General features: G+C 42.5%; 1 long non-coding RNA gene across 1 annotated transcript; it reads left to right on the forward strand.

Annotated features, from left to right (window-relative positions):
• Positions 1 to 564: 564 nt before the first annotated feature.
• LOC123732655 (uncharacterized) lies at positions 565 to 4,217 on the forward strand. Its single transcript, XR_006763331.1, has 3 exons — positions 565 to 864; positions 1,270 to 1,326; positions 3,122 to 4,217. It is a non-coding gene; the product is annotated as an uncharacterized lncRNA (long non-coding RNA).
• The last annotated feature ends 2,067 nt before the right edge of the window (positions 4,218 to 6,284 follow it).

Below are 6,284 nucleotides of genomic sequence, written 5' to 3' on the forward strand. Positions count from 1 at the left end.
GGAGAGGAGGGACCTGATCCTAGATCATAATGAATCAGATTACATGGAGAGGAGGGACCTGATCCTAGATCATAATGAATCAGATTACATGGAGAGGAGGGACCTGATCCTAGATCATAATGAATCAGATTACATGGAGAGGGGGGACCTGATCCTAGATCATAATGAATCAGATTACATGGAGAGGGGGGACCTGATCCTAGATCATAATGAATCAGATTACATGGAGAGGGGGGACCTGATCCTAGATCATAATGAATCAGATTACATGGAGAGGAGGGACCTGATCCTAGATCATAATGAATCAGATTACATGGAGAGGGGGACCTGATCCTAGATCATAATGAATCAGATTACATGGAGAGGGGGGGACCTGATCCTAGATCATAATGAATCAGATTACATAGACAGGGGGAGCTGATCCTGGTTCAGCACTCCTCCTTTGAGACACTGCCTTTATGAATAAGGAATGCTGTTGTAAAGTCTAGTTACAGCAGGTGTTTACTGCCATCTAGTGGAAGATTCCAATAAAACACTCTATTATCAGGGTGGGGAGACGGCTGAGTGCAGGATCCATGGTGAGATGACAAAAGAGGAAACACACTACATGGAGAGAAGTACAAATAAAGTATTTCTGAACAATAAAGGACAGAGTAAGATAATGAATACCTGGAATTACATATTATTACTAGTTAGTAGATCTCTTCTGTCATCATTATTTACCCATACACCAGTGGTGCAAATTGACGTGTTTCCTCATATGAAAATGAAAGTAACTGTGGTTACAAAATGTAGCGCACATTTCTCTGCAACATTAGAAGCAGGATAAATGTGTTGATTTGAAGGACAGACGTACAGACTCTGGTAAGTCTTGGCTACATATAACTATTATAAAGTTAGGTCGTAGTCAGACATTCAATAGACAGAGTAACCTTGAGATATGATTCTTTATCATGCTGACCAACCTGGGCCCGGTTTCTGCGATAGAATTTAGACTTAACGCTGGAAACGCATAAGAAGTGGTAAACGATAATTAACAAAATACAAAGTTGAGTAAACGCTATTTTACAAATAAAAAGGTGTGTAAGCGCGTTTACATGGGTTTACCCTCCACTACATCCCCGTTGATGTGGTGTGCAGCGTAGAGTGTATAGTCATTTAGTCTCTATAGACCAGGTGGCCAGTTGGTGAGAAACTGTTCAGATGGGGTGGTTTAGACCACTGCACCACCCAGGAGGTGACTGAAAGTAAATATGTGATTTTGTACAGGATCCATTTTGAGATGACAGAGCAGAAAACACTATATGGACAATACTGACAAATAAAGTAAGTATTTATGAACAATAATTCATTCTAAATGACAGAGTATGTGAATGAATACTAGGAATGAGATATTACTAGTTAGAACTGCTACTTGAGCTGAGTTGCTGACAGACAGCAGTTTTCAAAGTGGAAACTAATCAGTAGGTCTACATGTTATCAGTAAAACGTCTGGTAAAGATGGTGGAGGAGCTTTTACATTATATGGTTTTATGTTTATCTCAGGGTTTCTCAATCCTTTAGTTATTATCCAGCACGTACACACCTTACAGGGGAAAAACACAACTAAACCTGATTTCGAGTAAATTATAAGTTTAGCTAAAATAATGTAAGAGAGATGTCTTGAAGAAGGACTATAACATTTTTTAAGCAAGATTCAGAACAATGTCACGTTACTGCTGTCTCATGTAACTGACTGTTAGCTCCACCCTCTGGTTACTGTTGTTATGTGAAGGGTGACACCTTGACTACAGTTGAAACTGACTGTTAGCTCCACCCTCTGGTTACTGTTGTTATGTGAAGGGTGACTCCTTGACTACAGTTGAAACTGACTGTTAGCTCCACCCTCTGGTTACTGTTGTTATGTGAAGGGTGACACCTTGACTACAGTTGAAACTGACTGTTAGCCCCACCCTCTGGTTACTGTTGTTATGTGAAGGGTGACACCTTGACTACAGTTGAAACTGACTGTTAGCTCCACCCTCTGGTTACTGTTGTTATATGAAGGGTGACTCCTTGACTACAGTTGAAACTGACTGTTAGCTCCACCCTCTGGTTACTGTTGTTATATGAAGGGTGACTCCTTGACTACAGTTGAAACTGACTGTTAGCTCCACCCTCTGGTTACTGTTGTTATATGAAGGGTGACACCTTGACTACAGTTGAAACTGACTGTTAGCTCCACCCTCTGGTTACTGTTGTTATATGAAGGGTGACACCTTGACTACAGTTGAAACTGACTGTTAGCTCCACCCTCTGGTTACTGTTGTTATGTGAAGGGTGACACCTTGACTACAGTTGAAACTGACTGTTAGCTCCACCCTCTGGTTACTGTTGTTATGTGAAGGGTGACTCCTTGACTACAGTTGAAACTGACTGTTAGCTCCACCCTCTGGTTACTGTTGTTATATGAAGGGTGACTCCTTGACTACAGTTGAAACTGACTGTTAGCTCCACCCTCTGGTTATTGTTGTTATATGAAGGGTGACACCTTGACTACAGTTGAAACTGACTGTTAGCTCCACCCTCTGGTTACTGTTGTTATGTGAAGGGTGACTCCTTGACTACAGTTGAAACTGAATATAAGAAAGTATCTGTACAGGGTCATTTTGAGATGACAGAGCAGCTCATAGTTTAACCTCTAAACTGCAACTCAGTTTCCAAGTAAAGTGAGTATTTCAGGTTAATAATGTAGAATAAAGTAGAGGGAACATTTGGAATCCACTAAACTAGTGTAGGAGTTCTGCTGAGTCATTCCTACCATGTGGTGCCTTTTCTGTCCACAAGAAATATCAGTTCTTATTTAGTGTAAAATGTGGATTCAAAAAGGCTTTAAATATAAGGTGTCCTTTACCTTATAAACACCAAAATATGGATCCTGAAAGGGAATGTTATGCATTTTAACACTTTTTGTCAGAAGATGTAGGCGTTTTTGTCCCCAGGTGTTATTTATCAACTTCTACAAGAAATATAAGCCATAAAATAACAAAATGTTAAACTGTTTCTTCATTATTTTATAGTCCTAGTTGAAGTCTCTTTCATCAATGACTTTTTCATGATTATTGTATTTATCTATCCATAGGGGAAGCCTGGGCAACTGAAATGTCTGAGCTTTTTCAACAGTGTAACTATGAACATCTGTACCAAAACCAAATGAAGGGAGACATAGATATGATTAAAAAACAACTGTTGATCCAACATGAAAATAAAATGGGTGGAGGAGATGAATCATAAACCCAAATTGAGAACATTTAGTTTGATTCAGGGTGAATTGGTGTGTGAGAGATATATTATGTATAACAGGTAAGATCAGGGATATTGTCTCTGCGTATTGAAACAGGTAAGATCAGGGATATTGTCTCTGTGTATTGAAACAGGTAAGATCAGGGATATTGTCTCTGAGTATTGAAACAGGTCAGATCAGGGATATTGCCTCTGCGTATTGAAACAGGTAAGATCAGGGATATTGTCTCTGAGTATTGAAACAGGTTAGATCAGGGATATTTCCTCTGCGTATTGAAACAGGCCAGATCAGGGATATTGTCTCTGAGTATTGAAACAGGTCAGTATTGTGGTGAAATGGAAGAGGAAAGACTATGTAACTATTGTGACTTCAACGAAATAGAGAATGAAACTGATTTAATCCTCTATTTCCTTTTCTACCACGATATACGCTTGCTCTTATTCCAGAAAGACCACCAGATATACCCTGGCAGTATGTGGCTGAGTGATGAGGTGAAATTGAAATGTTTTTTTGTCCATTGTGTATTTCCGTTTGTGGAATATTTAGATAAATCCTGGAATATAAGAAAAATGTTTACCTATAATTAAATTGTAAAAATATTTAGCTTTTACGTGGTAAATGGTATGTGTGTATATAGATTGTGTATAGACTTGTCTCCCATATGAATCTTCTATGTGGTAAATGGTATGTGTGTATATAGATTGTGTATAGACTTGTCTCCCATATGAATCTTCTCTTTGTGTCAGACTGGGTTCAAATTCCTTCTGTTTATTTTTTTCTGTATTTATTTATCTGTATATGTTATGTATGTATATATATACAGTATGTATATATGTATGTATGTGCATATATTTACATTTAAGTCATTTAGCAGACGCTCTTATCCAGAGCGACTTACAAATTGGTGCATTCACCTTATGATATCCAGTGGAACAACCACTTTACAATAGTGCATCTAAATCTTTTAAGGGGGGGGGGTTAGAAGGATTACTTTATCCTATCCTAGGTATTCCTTAAAGAGGTGGGGTTTCAGGTGTCTCCGGAAGGTGGTGATTGACTCCGCTGTCCTGGCGTCGTGAGGGAGCTTGTTCCACCATTGGGGTGCCAGAGCAGCGAACAGTTTAGACTGGGCTGAGCGGGAACTGTGCTTCCTCAGAGGTAGGGAGGCGAGCAGGCCAGAGGTGGATGAACGGAGTGCCCTTGTTTGGGTGTAGGGCCTGATCAGAGCCTGAAGGTACGGAGGTGCCGTTCCCCTCACAGCTCCGTAGGCAAGCACCATGGTCTTGTAGCGGATGCGAGCTTCGACTGGAAGCCAGTGGAGAGAGCGGAGGAGCGGGGTGACGTGAGAGAACTTGGGAAGGTTGAACACCAGACGGGCTGCGGCGTTCTGGATGAGTTGTAGGGGTTTAATGGCACAGGCAGGGAGCCCAGCCAACAGCGAGTTGCAGTAATCCAGACGGGAGATGACAAGTGCCTGGATTAGGACCTGCGCCACTTCCTGTGTGAGGCAGGGTCGTACTCTGCGAATGTTGTAGAGCATGAACCTACAGGATCGGGTCACCGCCTTGATGTTGGTGGAGAACGACAGGGTGTTGTCCAGGGTCACACCAAGGCTCTTAGCACTCTGGGAGGAGGACACAAGGGAGTTGTCAACCGTGATGGCGAGATCATGGAACGGGCAGTCCTTCCCCGGGAGGAAGAGCAGCTCCGTCTTGCCGAGGTTCAGCTTGAGGTGGTGATCCGTCATCCACACTGATATGTCTGCCAGACATGCAGAGATGCGATTCGCCACCTGATTGTCAGAAGGGGGAAAGGAGAAGATTAATTGTGTGTCATCTGCATAGCAATGATATGAGAGACCATGTGAGGATATGACAGAGCCAAGTGACTTGGTGTATAGCGAGAATAGGAGTGGGCCAAGAACAGAGCCCTGGGGGACACCAGTGGTGAGAGCACGTGGTGCGGAGACAGATTCTCGCCATGCCACCTGGTAGGAGCGACCTGTCAGGTAGGACGCAATCCAAGCGTGGGCGGCGCCGGAGATGCCCAGCTCGGAGAGGGTGGAGAGGAGGATCTGATGGTTCACGGTATCAAAGGCAGCAGATAGGTCTAGAAGGATGAGAGCAGAGGAGAGAGAGTTAGCTTTAGCAGTGCGGAGAGCCTCCGTGACACAGAGAAGAGCAGTCTCAGTTGAATGCCCAGTCTTGAAACCTGACTGATTAGGATCAAGAAGGTCATTCTGAGAGAGATAGCAAGAGAGCTGGCCAAGGACGGCGCGTTCAAGAGTTTTGGAGAGAAAAGAAAGAAGGGATACTGGTCTGTAGTTGTTGACATCGGAGGGATCGAGTGTAGGTTTTTTCAGAAGGGGTGCAACTCTCGCTCTCTTGAAGACGGAAGGGACGTAGCCAGCGGTCAAGGATGAGTTGATGAGCGAGGTGAGGAAGGGGAGAAGGTCTCCGGAAATGGTCTGGAGAAGAGAGGAGGGGATAGGGTCAAGTGGGCAGTTTGTTGGGCGGCCGGCCGTCACAAGACGCGAGATTTCATCTGGAGAGAGAGGGGAGAAAGAGGTCAAAGCACAGGGTAGGGCAGTGTGAGCAGGACCAGCGGTGTCGTTTGACTTAGCAAACGAGGATCGGATATCGTCAACCTTCTTTTCAAAGTGTACACTTTACACTTTACAGTGTGGGTATATATGTATATTATTTTACTGCTCTAGGGATATAATTATTGTTTGCATCACCTTATTTACTATTATGTATTGATTTTTACCTTATTTTTTTCACTATTCATGCGATGCTCAATGCAGAGAACACCGGAAGGAGAATTATCATTTAATTACCACAGTGAATTATTGTAATGTTTGTTTATGTGGCAATTAACCCCATAAGGGATGGGTTGCCAGTTGGTGATTTGACACGGAAATAAAATTTCGTTCATTCATTCATTCATTCATTTTTCATTCATATTATTTATTTAAAGTTTTTCTGTGTCCCCCTAATAT

The sequence above is a fragment of the Salmo salar genome, unplaced genomic scaffold (genome assembly GCF_905237065.1).
Source record: "Salmo salar unplaced genomic scaffold, Ssal_v3.1, whole genome shotgun sequence".
Classification (NCBI taxonomy): Eukaryota; Metazoa; Chordata; class Actinopteri; order Salmoniformes; family Salmonidae; genus Salmo; species Salmo salar.